Source organism: Lactuca saligna, chromosome 3 (assembly GCF_052625555.1).
Source record: "Lactuca saligna cultivar CGN05327 chromosome 3, ASM5262555v1, whole genome shotgun sequence".
Classification (NCBI taxonomy): domain Eukaryota; kingdom Viridiplantae; phylum Streptophyta; class Magnoliopsida; order Asterales; family Asteraceae; genus Lactuca; species Lactuca saligna.
The window spans coordinates 129,092,765-129,114,673 of NC_136419.1; the positions used below are offsets into that span (position 1 = coordinate 129,092,765).

Sequence of the window (21,909 nt, forward strand, 5' to 3'; positions counted from 1 at the left end):
CCGATGACTGAATAGGCCCGTTACATATTGGCATTCTAGTCCGATGACTTATTGGGGTGGAGGTAGTCCAGCCCGATGGCTATGGACCTGGGGGTATTCCAGTTTGATAACTGATTGGACCTAACATGTATGTTTGTATATGTTTTGGTTGTGTGTATTACTTTAGGTGATCTCACTAAGTGTTGACTTATGGTTTTCAGTTTTATTTTTTAGGTACTTCAGATGATCGGAAGAAAGCAAAGACATGATCATGCACATCCTTCTAGTTTTATGATTTTGGATTTTAGGATACTTTGACTTGTGATTATTACTTTTGGGTTGTAAACAATTATGTTTTTGGTTGAATTTTAAAATGAAAAATTTACCTTGATTTTTGGGATGTTACAGCTAACCTTCCAAAGTGTGAAAGCGGTAGAAGGAAGTCTGATGGCGATTCAGAGCAACCAACATGGAAGAAACAATACTTAGGGAAAGCCTACGTAGCAACCATTCCATCACCCACTCCACTAAGACATTATGTATGAGATCTTCCATTATACAATGAGTATCATTACCACCACGTGGGTGCATGTAGAGATCTATAACAACTGTGGTAGGAAGGTACCGCTAAGTTCTGTAGGAGACCGACCCGCGCCTCAAACCAAGGAGATGGTTTTGGTGGAAATCGCAATAGTTATCTCTCTAGTGTATATCTGATGTTGTTCCCATATTCTTATAATTATTGTAGATGGAGTGATTGATGTTGTTCCCATTTTCTTATCTTGTAATGTTGTTATTGTAAACTTTGTTTGTCTTTCATTTGCCTCATCTCGCTCCTTGCTAGGTATGGTTATTTAATGATTAATTATTCTCTGTTTCTAAAAAATGAAAAAAAACCATATTAATTTATTTTAATAATAAAATTCTTTAAAAACCGCATGAAATGTTTTATATTATAAAAACTTATATTTGATGGTACAAATGATTTATCACATTATTTATTTGTAAAATTTTATGAATGAAGCTATGATATGTATATAAATAGCCGATTGTATTTTTGTTTAAATTGATTAAGAATTTAAGCTATCAATCAAAGATATCGTAAAGTTTATTGATTAATATAATATTGTTGGACACAATTTTATATTCTACATGAAAGTTAAATCAAATATACTATGAAAAGTGTTATAAGACAAAATTATTCATTGTGCAAAATTTGTGAATTACAAAGGTAATATGTTTGTAAATTTTGGATCATCACTAACATGGTTATACAACATAAATTAATGATCATTATTTTTATAAAAAAAATAGTGCATAACAAAAATATTGTTAATAAAAGTTGTAGTTACTAATAAAATTATTCAATACATATAAGTCAAGATAAATGCTATTTTGAACCATAATGATTTAGAACCTTTAATATAAATTTATAAAAATATATAAAATGTTTCATTGATAAACTTCAGGCATAGATGTTTTAAATTTTTTTTTTTTTTTTTTTTTTTTTTTTTTTTTTTTAATATTTTTTAAATTTTGCTTAGTCGTGAATTAGTGTTGAATAGTGATTACTTGGAGAAAAGACTTTAAAATGAAGTTGATCACATCTTTGAATAACATATCGTAAGAAAATCGATTTTTAATCAACTGATACGATTTTGATAAATAATTATAAACACATAGTATGATTTTAAGGAGAAAGTGAAAACGGTAACTATAATGTATGGATTTTTGTATTAAATATAAGAAATATAATCGTAAATTTCTTTTAAACTTAAAAGTTTACTTATACTTTCTCGCAAAAGATAGATATGTGGAAACGATGGTGAGAAAAGTGGAAGAAACGGACGATGGGAATGTGGAAAATATAAAGACTTCTATAGAAACTTCTTTAAAGTCCCCTTCCTTTTCTAGCGCTCGTCTAGTCGGCTTCACACCATCCACTTCCAAAATCTACAAAAATAATTTAGATGTATAAAACATTAAATTCAATGGTTATTAAGTAATATACAAATTATACGTTTCTTCTATTGAATATTTTTTGTTGTATATCAAAATCAATAGATACGCAAGGATACTGACAAATAATATTGAAAATTTTATGTCGGTTAGTTGAAAATAATAAATCTAATTATTATTAATATGATTATTAAGTTTCGTCTAGAAATCAGATCAATCATTTTCAATTAGATCTAATTATAAGAAAGGTAGAAGAAGAGTGTCTTATATTGGACAAAAGTAAACAAGATAATAATGTAAAGCCGACCTCTTGATGATTGATCTTGATCTTAGAGAACTGTACGGACCAGACTCATGTCCTTAAAGGTTTTTAGTTCACTTCTATTGGTTGTAAGCAACAGAGTAAAACCTTAGGATTTAATGCAGACTTATCGGTTTTCCAACATCAATGAAAAGCGATAACGCCAAGTGAATATGCAAAAAGCTGGAAGAAATCGCCAAAAGAAGGAGAGAGCTTTGAAATTCGTGTGTGTAGTACGGCTCCTATGGAGCTGTATTTATAGGTGTCGAAACCCTAAAAGGCAGAAAATGGCACTCATAGGCCGACCACTAGAAACCCTAGGATGACGACTTGCTCTCCAAGCAAGCGGTTTTCTGAGCCTTCTAGAACATTTTTCCTCCTTATCCACGAAGTCAAAGCTAGTTAACCGTTTGACGGGATCGATTAAACCGACTTGACCCGAACTTGTCAAAAATAAAAGCTCCTCAGCTCCCAGCGACCGATACATCGTGCGAAGTGTCAAGTGTGCCTAAATCGCACCATTTTGCTCACTCACAGCATCGACTAGTGCTAGGCTAGGTTAGGCATGTATGTGTGGGCTTGGCCCATTCCTTTGATCGACTCAACCCTTTGAAGGCCTATCAAGGAAAAAGCCTTATAAACCTAATAAATGTTTCTTCCCCCACCAAAGTGGGATAGAGGAAACTCGCTAACTTGCAATATTTCCTCTATAATTTCCAATAATCCCCCACCAAGTTGGAAAGTTTCCTTTCACTCAGACATTGATGGGTTTTAAGCATAACTACATCCTATGTGTTAATGCAATCCTAATTGCTTTGGATCTAAGTTTTACACTAATTGAACATGCAAATTGAATACTAAAGCAAAACCCTAGATCTAGCATATATATAATTCGAAAAATTAGATAATGAAAGCGTTTTGATGATTACCTTACTTGTTATGTAGTAATAACAAGAACACCTTGTAGATCCTTGACTCTTGAAAGCTTAGTGCCTCAAATGTTGCACCTCTAATGGTTCAAAAACACCACTAGCAGGAAGCTAAGATGAGAGGAAGTAATTCCTCAGAATTTTGGCTAGGGTTTGTAGCAAGCATGCAGTGTCGAAATTCCTTACAGGTGAGATCTTTATATAGTTGTGAGTTGTTTGGTTTTGCTGGAGGAAACCCTAATTTCCTGCTTAAGGCTTAAGCAACCCATGGACCCTTATTAGCGAGCCTTGGATGAAATCTATAGGGCCTCCCTATAGTTTTCATCCACTCCATTCTAAGGAGTCCAGCAACCCAATTTCACAACTATCAATGATTTGCAAACTAGCCCCTGTTTCTTTAATTAGGTCCTTTAATCCCAAAATTAATTCCAAATTAACTTCTGATTAAATATTAATTAAATAACATGATTTCTAATTAATATATTATTTTCATAATACATTAATAAATCAATTTATTATTCCAAATAATAAATTCAACCTCTCTCTCCAAAAGTCATCCTGTTAAGTTGCTAAGGTGAAGGCAACCCAAAAGGATAATGTTACTATCAAATAAAGTACATAGCAATTATAGTTATGAGCTTAGACATCTAATCCAACAGTCTCCCACTTGGATAAGTCTAAGAACTATAATTGCAAGTATGACTTCAAATTTTGACCAGCAATTGTAGCTCTCAAAAATCGTTGTCGAACTCTGACCTAGTCAGTTGTGTGTCCTTAAGATAAGGGATCATATAATCCTCCGTTCTGCAAGATATCATGTGGAAAACGACATGGAATAGAATCATTCTCATTATCCAATAGTTTGTTTCCCAATTTCTGATTTATATGACGAAGAACTTAATTGAACACATCAATTCAGTCCTGACCGGGCCCGACACATAAGTCAACACAAATCATTGAGGGGCCGAAGATATCACTTTTACCCCTTAGGAAAAAAGGAACATATAAGCTTTGACTTATATACTTGTACTATTTACTCATCAAATCATGAACAACAATACGTTTTATAACATCAAGTTAATGATGCGTTTACGCATTATCAATGCACAACCAACTTGTAAACACCAACTCATATATCTCGGTTTAAAGACTATGTGATTTTATCTTCTCATAATTAGTCCTGATAAATTCCATGAAGTAATTCTATGAGTGTGGGTTTAATCCAATACTCAAATCCCGATTTCAGGAGTACTCATGAACGTTGCAGAAAACATTTGCTATGTCTAAACACTTAGACAATCTACAATCCTAATTCATGACAATCTTAATTCACTACTTACTTCCAAAGTATGATCGACTTTGAAGAATTTGAACAATCCAATGCAAAGTTGAAACAAAAAATAAACAATTGACAAAAGATAGTAAACAATACTCATAAATAAATCTCCATTACTTAATCATTAAATGTCAATTACATTTATTTTGTTATAAGTTTCTATAATATCTATCTGATTACTAAAACTAATATCGTCCGTCATACCAATGCTCCTCGCATGCTGAACGTGCTTAATCCTACTCAGAACCTTTGTGAGGGGATGTACATGATTCTCTTCTGAGGATACCCTCTTGACAACGAGGAGTCCTTCTTCTACTCCAATGTCTGATGAAGTGTTATTTTCTATCAATATGTCTGGATCTTCCATAATCCCTTGGTTCATAGGTCAAGGAAACCGCTCCTTCATTATCACATAAAATCTCCATGGGTTCCTTTATGTCTGGCACAACTCCATGGTCTGCAATGAAGTTCTTCAACCATATATCCTCCTTTGACGCTTCACTCATAACTATATACTCTGACTCACATGTTGAATCAGCCACGGTCTCCTACTTGGAAGTTTTCTATGTCACTATTCATCCATTGAGTGTAACACCCAACCAGACTGAGAACAGAAGTTGTCTCGGTCTATCTGAAAACCGGCGTCACTAAAACCAGTAACTCTCAAGTCATCACTACTACCAAGTAAAAGGACCCAGTCCTTTGTCCTTTATAGATAGTTAAGAATGCTCTCAATTGCTATCCAGTGATCCTTACCCGGGTTCCCTTGATATTGACTGGCCATTCTCAAAGCAAAAGCCACATCAGGGCGAGTACATGTCATATCATACACGATCGAGCCAACAGCGGAAGCATATGAAACTCGACTCATTTCTACTATCTCGGCATCGGTACTTGGACTCTGAGTCTTACTCAACTTGGTGTTGCTCTGGATAGATAATTCTCATTTCTTGGAATTCACCAAGCTAAAATGCTTCGACACTTTCTCCAAGTAAGTACTTTTACTAATTCCAATGTAACATTCAGACTTCTAGGTATATTGTTTATTTATTTAATTATTTTGTGGGTTATTGAGCTACACAACGAGTCGGTGCTACAACTCATCGAGTAGAGTCGTGATGTGCCACGTTGATTAATGACCTACCCGACGAGTTCGAGAGCCGACTCGCCGAGTAGACGATGTGATGAGAAACTCTAAATCCCCGGGTTTAGGGCCTATATAAAGGCACTTATAGCCTCATTTACGGCTACACTTCCCTGAGAGTAAACCTTAATTGGCCTATGTGCTTTGAAAGATAGTTTTAAGCTAACCTTGAGCATTTGGTGCATCTTTTGAAGAGAACATAGGGACTCCAAGCCAAGACACGAGAAGGAGTTGCTAGATCTATGGCTATTTCACCTCAGAGCTTCTAGGAAAGGTATAAATCTTGCACTTTTCTCATTTGTTAACGTAGATCTCATGATTTTGGGAGTTTAGGGCTCTTTCTATCTAATATGAAGATCTAGAGTGTTTTAAGTTCATGTTGAGGTTTGAAATTTAGTTTTGAACCATGTGAGGTTCCTAGAGTCCAAAAGCTCCTGCTTTATTCAACCCTAATAATGCTATTGAGTGAAAAACCCTTTTTAAGGTGTGTTTTGGCATTTCTAGTCCTAAGTGCCATGCATGGACGTAAAGCCTGTAACTTTACGTGATAAATGACCCTTGAGAATGTAGATCTAGAGTTTGGGAAGGTTTTCTGCCTTAAAATCATCTAAATGAGAAAAGAGTCTGCATGGACTCGCTGATTCGAGGAGCCGACTCGACGAGTAGGTTGGGGTTTGTCCCGATGAAGTGGCTATGTTGTTGCTCGGCGAGTTAGGAGTTAACTCGGCGAGCTGGACCCTCACAAAGACCTCTAAGTATCGACTGAACTTGATGAGTCACATGAGTGCACTCAGCGAGTAAGGTCAAACTGGGACTGTTTACTCGAGTTTGACTTCTGTTGACTTTTGGGTTTGATCAACATAAGTAATGGTGACCATGAGGGGGGTAAAATGGTCTTTTACCCATTCCAAGAGTTAGAGAGAGTGTGAGAGAAAACATTTGGTGTATTTGAGTAAGGTTGGGGTATTGATTAGAGATACTTATCTAATGCGTTAGGCAGAGGCTAGTTCGATTTCTGAGTGTGAGACTTTTACTTGCTAGCTTACGAGGTGAGTCTTCTCACTATACTTACCAAGAGTGGTATATTTGCATGATGGAGCTATCTTCTGTGCTTATCTATGTATGGTGATATTCTGCATTATGTCTTTATGATTTATGTTGAATATTGTTATTATGAGTCTACTGAGTTGGGACCAAAGTGTCCCACTGAGACACATTGATCGGAGGGTCTTATTGAGTTATAGCCTAGAGTGGATAATAAGTTGTGTGGAGTATTTTGGGAAACTCACTAAGCTTTGTGCTTACTGTGTTATGTGTTATGTGTTTTAGGTACTTCTAAGGATCACGGGAAGGCACCGACGTGATTGTACACACATTGGAGATTGAGTTATTATTGAGAGGATCCTGGAGTTTTATATATAGTTTTTTTTGGACATGAGTTTTGATGATTTGACATTGTGACACTTCGTGGTTTTAATTATTGGAAAATTTGTGCTTTGATATTGAAAAATTTAGTCAGAAATTTTACGTTGTTACATCGAATTAGTCTTCTACTCGTATTTCGCAAAATCCTTATTTACAGAATAGAATCAGCCTCTCCTAGATCCTTCATAGTGAAACAGTTTCCAATCCTGGACTTAACTTCTTGCAAAGTTGGAACGTCGTTTCCTATGAGAAGTATGTTATCAACATACATTACTAGAAAACTAACTATACTCCCACTAGCTTTGACATATACACAAGACTCATCCTCACTCCTATAGAAAACAAACTCTTTGACCTTCCCATAAAAGCAAAGATTCCATCTGCGAGAAACTTGCTTCAATCCATAGATTGATTTCTCAAGCTTACACACACTATTGGGTACTTAGCATCCACAAAACGCTCTGTTGATATATGTAAACATCTTCAGCCAACTTTCCATTAAGGAACTGGTTTTGACATCCATCTACCATATTTCATAATCATGAAATGCAACTATGGCTAGCATAACCCTAATAGATTTGATCTTGGCCACTGGTGAGAAGGTCTTATCATAGTAACCCCTGGTGTTTGAGTAAAGCCCTTGACAACTAGTTGTGCCTTTAACGTGTGTACCTTTCCATCCATGTCGTTCTTTTTCTTGAAGATCCATTTGCACCCCTTTCTTGCAACCTGGTACATTTTCAACCAAGTTCCAAACGTGATTATCATACATGGACTGGATCTCGCTGCCATTTCCTCTTTCCACTTGGCATACTCAGGGCCCACCATTGCTTCGTTGTAGCTAGAAGGCTCAACCAAATTTACTAGTGTACTATCACTGATAAACTTCTCACCATCCGTAGTAATATGAAAACCATAAAACTATGGTGTCATTCTAATTCGAGTGGAACACGTAAAAGGTAACGACTCATCAATTGGTTCAACATGAATTTCTTCCTCGGGTTCAACGCTAGTGTTAGAGGTTCCTTCATCGCTTGACTCTTGAATTTCTTCAAGATCAATTATACTCCCACTGTCATCTTTGCATACGAGTTCCCTCTCATAGAAAACTCCCCTTCGTGGTATGAAGACCACGTTCTCACTAGGACAGTAGAACAAGTGTCCAAAGGACTTATGTGGGTAGCTGATGAAAATATATTGCTCACTTGAAGGTTCAAGCTTGTCGTGAGTCTCTCGTCTAACGAAAGCTTCACAACCCCAAACCTTGATATGTGCCAATGAGGGAACCTTCCCTGTCCACATCTCGTGACATGTTTTGACAACTTTCTTTGCCGGGACTAGATTAAGGATATGGGTGGCAGCCTCTAAGGTATACCCCCAAAACGATATCGGAAGCAAAGCTCGAATCATCTTTGGAAGAACCATGTACACCAAGGTTCAGTTATGCCTCTCAGCCACACCATTAAGCTGTGGTGTCCTAGGAGGTGTTAGTTGTGAAACAATTCCACATTCCTTGAGGTAGTTGTGGAACTCGATACTAAGATACTCACCAAACCGATCGGATTTGAGCATCTTGATTTTCCTGCCCAATTGATTTTCGATTTCATGGTTAAACTCTCTGGACTTTTCAAAGGTTTTTGACTTATGCTTGATTAAGTAGATATATCCATATCTACTATAATCATTGGTAAAAGTCACTTAAAATCGATTTGCATCCCTTGTGGTAGATCTGACAAGCCTACACACATCGATATGTATGAGATCCAACAATCCCTCACCTCTTTCACACGAATGATATGTGCATATTTATACACATAATTGTACAATATTACTTAATATTTTTATTACTTTTATGCCCTTATTAGAACAAAAGATACTTAATTTTTTATGACTTATGTTGTAGGGATAAAAGATATGTTTGGAGCAAAAAGGAAGCTAGAAGCTGGACCTGGGAGATGGAAGTACAAAATTAAAGCTCTAAAATGATGAAAAATATCCAAAATGTCATGGTGGATGTCCCATGGTGTGGTGACTTGAAGAATCTCGATTTGCTTCGGAGACTTGTAGACCACGAGATAAACACGAAGACCACGACGTGGTGGCCTTACCACGTCGTGATGCTCTGAGTTCGGGAAAACTATAAATAGATTTCATTCTCCTCCGAATTGGAACTATTTGCTCTGGAAGAAATAATAACTTTTGGAGGACAAACACCAGTTCTAAGGCTTTAAAGCAAGGAATTCAATCATATCATTGGAAGTAGGAGAATTAAGGTAACCAATCTCTACACTTTTATTTTTCATTAGTGTCTATCATGATAAACTATTTGAATTTCGATTTTGTGTCTTTGTTTGCAGAAATCATGAGCTAAAAACTCATGTCTATCGTTTAGCCTAGGATTAATTGTTTAATTATGGTTCAATTTATCGATTGTATTTAGTTATTTGGTTATTTGTTGATTTATCTTATTAAAGAACCTCACATGCTTTTGATTACTATTTTCTATGCTTATTGATGAATTTGATTAAGTTAATATGACTGTATTCCTTAGTTGAATTTGAATCTTATGATCTTGTGAATTGAAAATTTGTAGGACTAGAGTTTTGAACAAAATCTAGGGTTAAGTAGAATAGTGGATAAAAGAGTGTAGGAGCTAATATATGACGACAAATCATATATTGAATTGAATCAATGAACTAAACTGATCAATATATTATAAGTCTAATTGACTCGAACTACACAATAGTAAACTCGTAAGTTTGTCCGCTTGATCACCGAATAAATAAACTAGTTTGCTAAAGGATTAATTTAGTGAATACTAATTTGGTCATCTTAGGAATCAGTAACTAAAGAAACTAAAATCCATTGCACTTTCATAAATTCACCATAATAACAAGTAAATCCGAAGCTAAACGAAAGTCTCTTACTCTCATTGGTTAATTCATTGTTGATCTCTTGCCTTAGTTTAGTTTTAGCTTAATTAGTTAGTTTGGTAATTTAAGTATCTAGTCTTATAAAACTAGGAAAAACTAAATCTTTTCTAATTTTATTAGTAAGTAGTAAATAGCGGAATAAAGATAGCCAAAACACCGTTCCTTGAGTTCGACACTTGTTCTTACCATAGCTATACTATTGTATGATTAGGTGCACTGCATAGTGTGTTTAATAGTCTAGTGAAAGAAATATTATTAAATACACATCATGTTTTTTGCACCATTGTCGGGGAATGGTGCAATCTTAGTTACTTTTATTTTGCTATTTTATTAGGATTGGTTATTGTTTAGTAAGTTTCATTTTTATTCTATGTTTTAATTGCTTTTGACTCACCAAGACATTTTTAAATTTTACCATGCCGTGGCATCGTAGCAGTAGGACTTTATTTTTCGTTTTTATTCTTTTTACGTGTTTCCTTTATTTATTTGTAGATTGTTTATGACCCGTGGATTAAAGTCATCTTTGATTCCACTACTTGAAAACCTAGAATCCGCTTTTCGCAATAACAAAGACAAAACCATAGGAGAACCCGCTACAACAAAGAAGTCGCCTTTTAAGAATATCAAGTCCATTTTTTGCAAGAAAAAAGGGAATGTGGGACAATCCTGCAAAACAATGAAGGATGAAGACACAAAGAGCAATCCAATGAAGGAAGACACCGAGTACGAAACAGAAAAGGAAGGAAGCAAAACAAAGAACCCGACTACACCATCGCTAACATTGCCGACCTCTTGAAAGAGGCGTACAAAAAGATAGTTCGAGACAACCCTGGTCCGGGGCTTGTACAACCCACTATACCCGCCACTGCCACATTTGAACTTAAAGGACACATCCTTACTACATTAAAGGAGATTCCTTTCACCGCAAAGGATCATGAAGACGCTTATAAGCATCTAGATGAAGTCAACGACATCACCGACTACTTTAACATTCCAAATGTACCAAGAGAAACGGTGTTGTTGAGGATGCTCCCTGTCACTTTCAAGGGAGCCACGAAGGATTGGCTAAAGGCACTTCCACTAGGCATGATAACGACATGGGTAAAGATGCGTGAATTGTTTTTAGAAAAGTTTTGTCCACCATCTAAGGTGGCTAAGCTTAAAAGGGCCACTGCCAATTTTGAACAACAAATAGGGGAGTCACTGTATGAAGCATGCGAGCGCTACAAGGGTCTACTTAGGAATTGACCGCAAAATGACCTCAATGTGTAGCAAGAAGTGTCGATCTTTTATGATGTGGGTAAACGTCACCACTAGACAACTCCTTGACTCTCAAGGCCCCTTAATAAAGAAAAATACATCAGAAATTAAGGAACTCATTGAAGAATTCTCTAAGCACTCTAGAGAATACCATAATCCAAGGAATGACATAACAAGAGGTTCTGCTAATGTTGCTTCGGAAGATATGTATGCGGTATTGGCAATGCTGCAAAACATTTATAGAAGAATGACTAAGATGGATCAAACAATCAATGCTATATGGGTTGGGTGTGAAAACTGCAATGGGCCACATTTGTCTAGAGATTGTGACCTTGATGAGAATGGGAATCGACAGGTTCAAGCTTGCTACTCGAGTGGAGATCGTTTTGGTGAAGACTGGCGAAAGCCCAAGAAAAAGTGGCTACCCTATGATAAGTATAAAAAGGATAAGGAAGAAAATCTTGAGCAAAAGGGGAGAGACTTTTATCAAAGAGAGGAACCACCGGTTGAAAAGAAATCTGATTTTGAGACAATGCTCACCCAATTTGCAGCCGCATCTAAAAAAAGGCATGAGGGAACTGAAGCAGTAATTAAAGAACAACAAATAATGATGAAAGAGCAACAAGTGATGATGAACGAACAACAAGTGATGATGAAAAATCAGCAAGCACTATTTAGAAATCAACAAGCTTCAATCCTCAACATAGAACAACAACTTGGGAAATTAGCTAACCAATTCAATGAAAGGCCGACAGGAGGACTTCCAGGGAACACTGAACAAAACCCAAAAGGAGCTCACATCCAAGAAATTACCACTAGGAGCGGGAAAATTATCACTCATTTAACACCTATAGATAGAAGCAACTCGGACAGGGAGAAGGAGGTTCAAGAAGAAATTCAAGGACATGGATCTGAACAATCACCACGATGTGGTACAAATGCCACGGCATTGCCAGAAGTTGAACAGAAAAATGAGGAACTCGTAAAGCCTTACCGCCCACCATTGCCATTACCTAGTAGAGCAATTCAAGAGAAGCATGCTGAAGATTATCGGAGGTTTTTAGACCATATAAAGTCTCTTGAAATAAATATTCCATTCCTTGAGGCTCTAATTGAAATGCCAAAATATGCCAAGTTCCTCAAGGACCTTTAACAAACCGGAAGAAAATGGAGGGACTATCAAAGGTGGTATTAAATGAAACTTGTTCAGCTACCATGCTAAACGTGTTACAAAAGAATATGGGTCATCCAGGAAGCATAACCTTACCGTGCCAATTCGGGAATCTAGCAACTAGTCATGCTCTAGACGATTCGGGAGCTGGTGTTAATTTGATGCCCTATTCGTTTTTCATGCCAACTGATTGATGAAAATGCATGCCCTTGAAGAACGTAGAAATGAGGCATACACTACTTCATTAATATATATGGACAAAACAAAGAAATGGCATGACATGAGACTAAAAGTTCATAAAGATTTTCATGAAGGAGAAAGAGTGCTACTTTTCAACTCAATGTTAAAGCTTTTCCCGAGCAAATTACAAACCAGGTGGGATGAGCCGTTGGTTGTTAAACAATATTTACCACATGGAGCAATTGAGCTTATATCAAGAGACGAAATCACTTTCAAAGTTAATGGACATAGAGTGAAACATTATGAAGAAGGAATGCCAATTGAAGAAAAAGAAGGGGAAATCATCAAATTCACACGAGTTAAAAAAACTTGAAGCGGGAAGGAGTCCGACTTATGACTCCCCAAAAAGAAGCGCTTGCAGGAGGCAACCTGTGATTTTGAGTTTGCATTTTTCATTCCTTTTCTTTTGGTTCATTTTCATTTTATTTATTTTGACTTACTACCTTATACTCTCATTCTTTTGAATTTCAATGGAATTCAACGTTGGGCATGGAATAAAATGAGTGTGGGGTGGTAGTTTTTTTATAAAATTTTGAATAATTTAGATCTTTTCTAAATAAACATTACCACGAGGTGGTAAATTGACAGAACCCGATAAAATAATTCTCAAGGCGATACCACCACGTGGTGAATTCACCACAACATGGTGTCAGTTTAACAACAGTCAAATTAGAGTTTTTAAACCCCATTCAAAAACAATTTTTACCTTTTACATTGCCTCTCTCTCTCTCTCTCTCTCTCTCGACATGTTCCATCTCCCACGAAGAACATCCTTGCAGTTTACTCAATTTCTTTTGTTTTTTTCCAACCAAAAGAAATGGTTGGATGTGCACGACGCCAACAACTTGGGGGTCATCCCGATTTTCTGTTGTATTCTTTTCCTAGGAATGTGGGGCCCAAGATTTACGCAATATGGAATGGAAAAATTGATTAGATGAAGCAGCGAAGGGTCCATGTGCCTGCAGTTCTAGATTGGCACAGTATGGGACAAACCAGGTTAATGGAGGGAATTGAGCCATACTTGGACAAGGCATTCAATAGCATTCATGGGTTGTTCGTTTGTATGGGGTGGAGAAGGTTTTTTGAAATTCAGAAAGTGGTGTATAAGAAGTTAGTCATTGAGCTTCTGGCCACGGTTTCTTTTGCACGAAATGAAGGAATAGTTGTTGAAGACAACCTTTCTTTTGCATTGGTGGAGAAAGGCGTACTTTAAGCCTTGCTAATTTTTCACTGAGGACACATATTTATCTTCCATTTGAGGTCCATTCCGAAGCCTATCAACATTTAAGGTTGAAGCACATTGGAATAAAATAGAAAATGGTGCTTACGATAAGGGGACGGAAAAAGAAAGTGACATCCGCTCTCCTCTTCATTGTCTTCTGCATTGACTTATCACAAACACCATTAATCAGAGATAGGAGGGGGATAAGTGTCCAACGGTAGACATTTTTTTCTTATGGGCTCTTATCACACCCGATGTTTATGTGGACTTACCATTTTTATTGGCAAATTTTCTTGTGTCCCGAGCAAGGAAGGATAGGCGAGGCTCACCTCTTTACGGGGGTATGTTGATCACACAACTTGCATGTTCTTTGGAGTCCTTGATACGCATGAGGCTGTCTTTTTAACTGTGGAGCCCTAGAAGCCTTTCTCTACACTACTTTATAAGAGGGAAAATGTCATTGTTGATCATGGTATGGGTGGTTTTTCCATTCCTGACGATACTCCAAGAGGCCGAGTCCCGAGGCGGGTAAGACAAAGAAGGGACCCTAATGAAGATGCACCACCTGTTGTACCAACCGATGACAAGCTACCCATGGATCCCTATAGCATTTCCAGTAGGAGGTTTGAAGATAACTTGGCAAGGACTGCCAACTACACCAACATGAGCATTGTTTACCCATATACACCAAGTTGGGAGAAACTATGGAAAGAGCAACAAGGGGGAGTAGGCAGTGGTGGAGGAGGAGGGGATGATGGAGATGACGAAGAATGAATGTTATATCCTTTTATTTTTGTGGATTCAAGACTTTGTTTATTTTATGTCTTTGATGACATTCGTCCGACAGTTTATGAGGTGACTCATCCGATTACTAGTTTTATTGTGGAGTACATGGTGGAGCGACCGAACTTCATTGGGTATAATATTGTGTAGACGTTTGATCGCTATGGATGGCGTGGAGCATTAGATTTCAATCTATGCAGATTTATGTTGTTATAGTACGAGAATGGATAATGAAAGACCCTCACTTTCATAATATTAAAAAAATTGTTACTCCAAAACATGCTACATGCATATTCACAAACAACATTTTACATTGATAATTTATTTACAAACGACTAGATACAAACCGACTAAGTTTAAGTTTAGTACATAACTACCAAGGATATTGAATATTTTATACATACTAAAACTTAAATACAAAAGTAATAGTATAATCTATTTTAATTCTTCCAACAGTATAAAGCTATACTGGATGCTTACTGCCTGCAATATATTAAAACATTGAGAGGGTAAGCGGTGACGCTTAGTGAGTTCAATAATAGATACAATATAATGTTATGCCATATATATACTTCAATATGGCAGAAACAAAGAGGAACAAGGAACAACAAAGGCATATATGAATCATGTGACAAACTTTCCATATCAATCAATGACTTGATTCAAAGATATACAATCAATGAGACATAACAATTTCCAAACTTGATATACATCAATAAAGCTTCGGCCCAAATGGCACACAAGACATAAAATTTCTAATTAGCATTTTGGTAGATTTTAGGCATATAGCCCTGTCTAACCATTTGCCAACACCATAGAATCATTCTCTTACCGAGACATGTTCTACATGGACAGAGGCTACATACCAGTACCAACGTGAGTCTAAGTCCTTTCATTGATCACATGGTCAAAGGTATTTCTTTGCTATTAAAAATAGTGAATAAAAATAACACGGGAAAATAACCCGGAATAATAACACTGAAAAGCACATAGCACATATAAGACATAACATACAATTGTTCCTATATATTAAACTCACTTTGAAGTAACCAGGGGTTAAAATAGTAATTTGGGCAAAACTTCGTTACTATAAATAGCTTTCTTCTATAAAAAATCGAGAGCTTTCTTGAAAATTGGGCTGTGCGAAGTTAGGGTTTCAAAACGAAAAGATAAATTTCTCGGGGTCTTCTGGCACTTCGGGGCATGTTTCGGGTGCTAAAATTGATACCGGGGCTTCGAGGGATGTCAAAGTAGTAGAAATATGAAGTTAGGGGTGCACAGTGGCAAAATTTCTAACAAAAACTGGTAGGTCTCGCACCCTTTATATAGGTGAGAGCCTCGGATCCGAAGCAAGAGGAAAGGGGCAGGTGGCTGCGAAGCTGCGAGGCTCGGAACACGTGGCAGCACGGCAAGGCTCGGTTGCGAGGGTCGGAACACGCATTAATTGCAAGACTCGAACACGACACTGAACACACACTGCAATCTCGGTAGACCTCGCTTCGTACGGAAGGATCAGGCGACACACGTCGCTCCTCGAACGCGCCATGACTTGGATGATGCAGTTGGTTCGGATGACTCATCACGACATGCGTCGGACGCCTGCTGGACCGAGCTCGGACCCGGGAAGAATGCGACACGTGACCGATTCCGGACTTATCCATGCGAAATTTCTCGGAAAGTGAGCCCCAAATTTCTAAAATTCATAACTTTCGCATACGAGCTCCGTTTTTTATGTTCTTTATATGCACGCATAGGTAAATTTACGATCTACAACTTTTGTTTAGACTTTGTTGGTTAATTTTGAATTTAATTTTAATATTATTATTTTTAACAGACCGGGACAGGAAAATTCGTTAAAAATTCATAACTTCTTATTCCGATGTCTGTTTTCGTCAGACTTTTTAACGTTGTACTACTATTGACGAGACCTTCGATTCTCATTTAGCTTGTGTCGCCTAAATATCGCTCGATCTTTATTTCGAGTTTTTAGCTGTCTACTGCTATTCCGAAACATAGAAAAATCATAACTTGCTCATACGAAGTCAGATTTAAAAGTTCTTTATATTAAAGTTATTATATTAATGAGTTCAACAAGTTTCATTTAGATCGCTAAGGCTAAAAAGTAGTTTATCGGAAACTCACTTTTTACGTGACATAGTGTTTGCCGGTTTTATCGTGGATCTTCGATTGGTCATAACTTCTTCGTTATAACTCGGATTTCAACGAGGTTTTTGGCTAAACTTTTCTAATGAGATTGTTTACAACTTTAAATAATAAAATTTACTTATTTCAAATTTTATATTTTCGCTAAATTTTACTATTTGGCATTTGATTGGAATCTCATAAGACTTCCAATACTTTGTGAATGATTCTAAGCATAGTTTTACTTCATTTCTAGTAAAAACTATCAGCTAGAACTCAACAATCAAATTTCACATAATTTTTTGTAGTATTATTCACTTTTAAAATTTACAATACAAGATAACTGAACGTGTATGTTACAGATAAGGACACTTCGACATGTTGAGGTGCTTGGTAGGCCGGAGCAGTTGCAGCTGATTGGTATGGTTCATGCTTATGATATAGTGATGATTGTGCAGGATATTCGGGACATGTTTCATGTAGATACTAGATATCATCTTCATGATTTTGAAAATCTACCGACTGAGTATAAATGTATTGACACAAGTGGGGGTAACATTGGGTTAGCATGGCAGAAGTATACCGCACAATATTCTGTGAGGGGATGAGGGTATATGTCATGTTTCGTGAATTGGTGGATTTATCAAAGGCATTGCATAACATTATCACAGAAAATGTGAACCCGAGAAATAGTGATCCCATGGCGGTGAGGACGCAGGACTTATATGTATTGTATGGATTGATGATAAGATCCATCTTTATCTCTTATGCATATAATGCTATGTGCAGCATATGCTCTTGTTTTGATATCCAGAACAGAGTCAACCCCCCCCCCCCCCCCCATGTTACCCTGATATCAATATATGTGACTAGGGAGCTTGGGAATAGGATCAGGGTCCCACGAGCTACATCATACCAACTTATTCTTTGCCCCAGTGCTACTTCTTTCAGATACATCATTTCATGTTGAAAATGGGAGGCATACTCTAAGGGATTCTGCCACGAATCTAACATACACAACACCACTCGGAGTGGGGGATGAGGAGCCATTCGTTGGTGATTTTCAGGGTGATCAGCAGCAGCAACAGGGACATGCAACAGCTCAGGGATGGAACATGTGGGCATCATGGGAGGACTTTGTAGGGAGGCAAACAACGCATAACGAGGAGGTACATAATTTGATGGGGATGACAAATCTTTAGATGGAGGGTGTCGACACGACACTAGCTGATCTTACAAAGCATATGTGACAGGTTGTCATTATAGCTGGCAAAACTTATAGTGTTTCCACTTGTCAACTGTACGAACATGAGTACTATGCAGATGCCACCTATAGACTGAGTTATATCCAGTATGAACCGATGGACATTGATCAGCCACAATATTATATCAAGCTCCAGCACTGGTTTTCTGCCGATCCGGGGATCCAAGAAACTATCCACTGTCATCCGAGTATGAGCATTATCAGCCACCACCAGTTACAGAAGACTCTACTGAATTTTATGATTTAGTTGGCTCGACCTTTGGGTATCCTCCACCATACCCACGATATCCTCCACAGGTTCCCCTCTAGTGAACTTTGGTAAGATCCTCTTTTGATTTTTATTTTTATGGTTGTGCGATGAAAACTTTTTATTTTTATTTTTATTTTTCTTTTGATATTTATGTTGTAACGCCCGTAGATCCGGGCTAGTCAATTTAGAGATAATAGGGTCGAAAACAACTTTTCGACAAAATATTATTTAAAATAAATAATCTTAAACAAGTTGTAGAATATGTCTCAAGGGTTCCGTACATATAAAGAACACCGAAATCCGAGTTATAACGAAGAAGTTAAGGCCTGTCGATGTTTTACGGCAAAACCGACACGACACCGGAAGACGTAAATAGAGAATTTACGATGGAGGACTTTTAGCCTTAGTTATCTAAACCAAAGTTGTAGTATACGTTAAACCGAGAACATCTTGAAAAAGAACACCCAAATCTGACTTCGTATGAGGAAGTTATGATTTTTCTAAGATTCGGCTTAGCAGTGCACGACCCGAAACTCGAATTTTAGTTCGAGCGGTTTTTGCCTTACGCAAACTTAATGAGAGTTGAAGGTCTCATTAATAGGAACTCAATCATAAAAATACAGGTGAAAACGGAGTCCGTATGAAGGAGTTACAAATTCTTCGTGGTCATTTAACAGTCTAATCTCCTCCTATTGTTAAATTTAAGATCAATCGAGAATTAGCCAATGGAGTCTAAATGAAAGTTGTAGATCTTGTTTCTACCTACGAGTGGAAGAAAAGAACTTCAAAAACAGAGATCGTATGAAAAAGTTACGGGGTCTAGAAGTCGGCAGGGTGTTGTTGCAAAAGGGGTGACGTGGCTGAATAAGGGCCAAGGATTTCTCCCCAAGGGAAGCCATCAGAGGGTGACACCTGGCATGGAATCGAAGAGTAGGAGGACCTACTCGAAGAGTATATCTGTTTTCCAGCCTATAAATAGAGGTGTCGGGCTCCTTCATTCGTCACACCTTCCCAACTTCACTTTCTCTCTCTAAACGCTCTCTCTAACCCCCCACCCCCCACCCCCAAAAAAAGCCTAGGGAACCTCCCTAGTACCCGAAAGAAGCCCCGAGGCTCCCAGAGTCTCAAGAAAAAGGGTCTTTCGGCTTGGAAACGCTGCTCTAGCGAAGCCCGGTTTCGCGAAAACCCGCTGTAAGTGAGCTATGCCTACCCTATCTTTAGTATAGCTTATGTTTTAATATAGTAACGTTATTAGGAACTTATAATGAGTATTTGGGCTATTATTATGAGTTATATAAGAGTGTTTCTTAACGCTTATATAATAGTAATAATATCTAGATTATTAACTAGTCGGGGTAAACGTTAGACTAAACTCTAGTGGTCATAATACTACATTTAATTTGTCTGAGGAAAATTGTTTTAACAGTAGCGAAGTGCTGTCTGAGTACCAAGTCATCACCTTATCAGGTGAGTGCATGGTTCCTTTCTTCTTACACATAGATATGTAGTATTTTATATAAACTACGTGCTATGTGTGCATATTATCTGTATACTTGCTATCTGTGCTGGATGAACGATTTTATACAAGTTTTAAATGATTTAAACTGTATACATATTTTATTTCTACAAATATGTTGGGTATAACATGGGTAGATGAATGATGATAGATAAAATATGATATGAATGATCATTGGCAGCTATGGACTTGGTGCCAATTGAATAAATGTTGGTAGCTATGGACTTAGTACGTGATAGATAAACGTTGGTAGCTATGGACTTAGTACCTAGACACTGGTAGCTCTGGATTTAGTACCCGATGAATGAGCTTTAGTAGCTATGGAATTAGTGCTTTACGAATGTGCATTGGCAGCTATGGACTTAGTGCCAGTCCTATAACCATGGAAGCAAGAACTTCAGAATGAACGAATGCAGGATAGATGACTCTTAGGGTAGACTCTTAAGAGTAAGGAAGATAATGGGGATGGGTAATTGGGTTGATTGTTTGATTATTTAAACATAATAATTATATTATTATGGGTTGAAAACCCTATGTACTCACCAAGTTTCCCAACCTAACCCACTCAGTTTATTTATATCACAGGTGTTGATATGAAGTCACATTACGCTGAGAGATTAAGGAGATATAAATCACTAGTGATAATGAATGTAAGTTCTGTTTATGCTCATATTTCTGTATTGACGATGGCATCCCAAATGTTTTAAAATGAATAAAAATACTTTTCTTCGGAAATGCCTTGATAACGTATTTATCGTGTTTCACTGGGAACAAATTCCGCAACATTTTTATTAAAAGAGGTACTCTGATTTTTATAAAGCATAAACAAAATTGGTCTTTTCTGGCACTGAAAATGGGGATGTAACAGTTGGTATCAGAGCATTAGTTTAAGCGAACTAGGAATTTGTAGGATTTCTTGACTTAAAATTAGAATGTTAAGTGATGATTGTGAGGTGTGAGCACTAGCTTATTTCAGGAATGATGCCTAAATTGCTTTTATGTGCTAAATGATTTGTCATGCTTTATGCTATCGGTTGATCGGATCTATGGCCTGTTGCCGACCGGATCTGGAAATTTTATGTATACAGATTTCTAAACGTTTAATTACGATATTAGGACTGGCATGTAATTTCTCGAAGTAATAAGGAGGATTACACGTCTAAATCTTCTCTATCTATTTTCTCATCTGGATGCACTGAACGCATACTTTCATAAGCAAAGTATCATGGTAAAGACTCGTAAAGAATCGAGTAAATGGAGGAAATGAAAAGGCTTATGTTAGTGAATGACACCTATCAGAAGATATCATAAGAGTGGTATATTGCCTTTAGAATGTGTATGATAAGATAATAGTACATTCAGAGGAGTATGGCATTTCCACCACCAACCAAGTTTAAGTAGAATTTACGATTGAAGATACGCAAGGAAGAAGTCCTAGTAGACTCTAGGAAAAATTATATGATTGTTTGGACACATTTGTATGTGTTAAAATTGTTTTGTGATTTTAGGACTTGGGGACTACAAGACAAGACTTGGGACGAGTATGAGTAGGTGTGAAAGGTAGTAGATGCATATACTACCGAAAGCACAGGACTCGCACTTGGATCAGGGAAAGTCACAAGATTACCAAGAAGCTAGTAATTGATACCGTTTTATTCAAATATGTCGTTACCATCATTTTGGTAATGACTTAAAAGATTGTTGTTATTCCGACCCTAGTGGTCATACCAAATTGAGTCCGACTACGATGAGTATGATACGTGGTTCAGAGAACCATGTTCGATGTAGCATCTGACTTAAAATGAAAGCTAACCAAGGTGATCAGTAGAACTATCATGATGATTGTTAAAGGAGTTGGTAGCAAGAAATACTACAAATTGAAATGTGATTGTATCACATTAGAACATGAATGAAGGTATAGTCTGTTCTGGAATTTAACTCGAAGAGACCTGAGTTTGAGCGTTGCAACATACGATGAGAGGTCATTAGAATATGACACATCGGTCCATGATAGTAATAAAAGAACTTATCTTAAGTTCATATCCAGTGAGGATC

The 21,909-nt window shown here is 37.1% G+C and overlaps 1 non-coding gene across 1 annotated transcript; it reads right to left on the reverse strand.

Annotated features, from left to right (window-relative positions):
- Window positions 1–11,161: 11,161 nt before the first annotated feature.
- Window positions 11,162–11,268, reverse strand: LOC145037965 (small nucleolar RNA R71). The gene has a single exon (XR_013679073.1). It is a non-coding gene; the product is annotated as a small nucleolar RNA R71 (small nucleolar RNA).
- Between the last annotated feature and the right edge of the window lie 10,641 nt (window positions 11,269–21,909).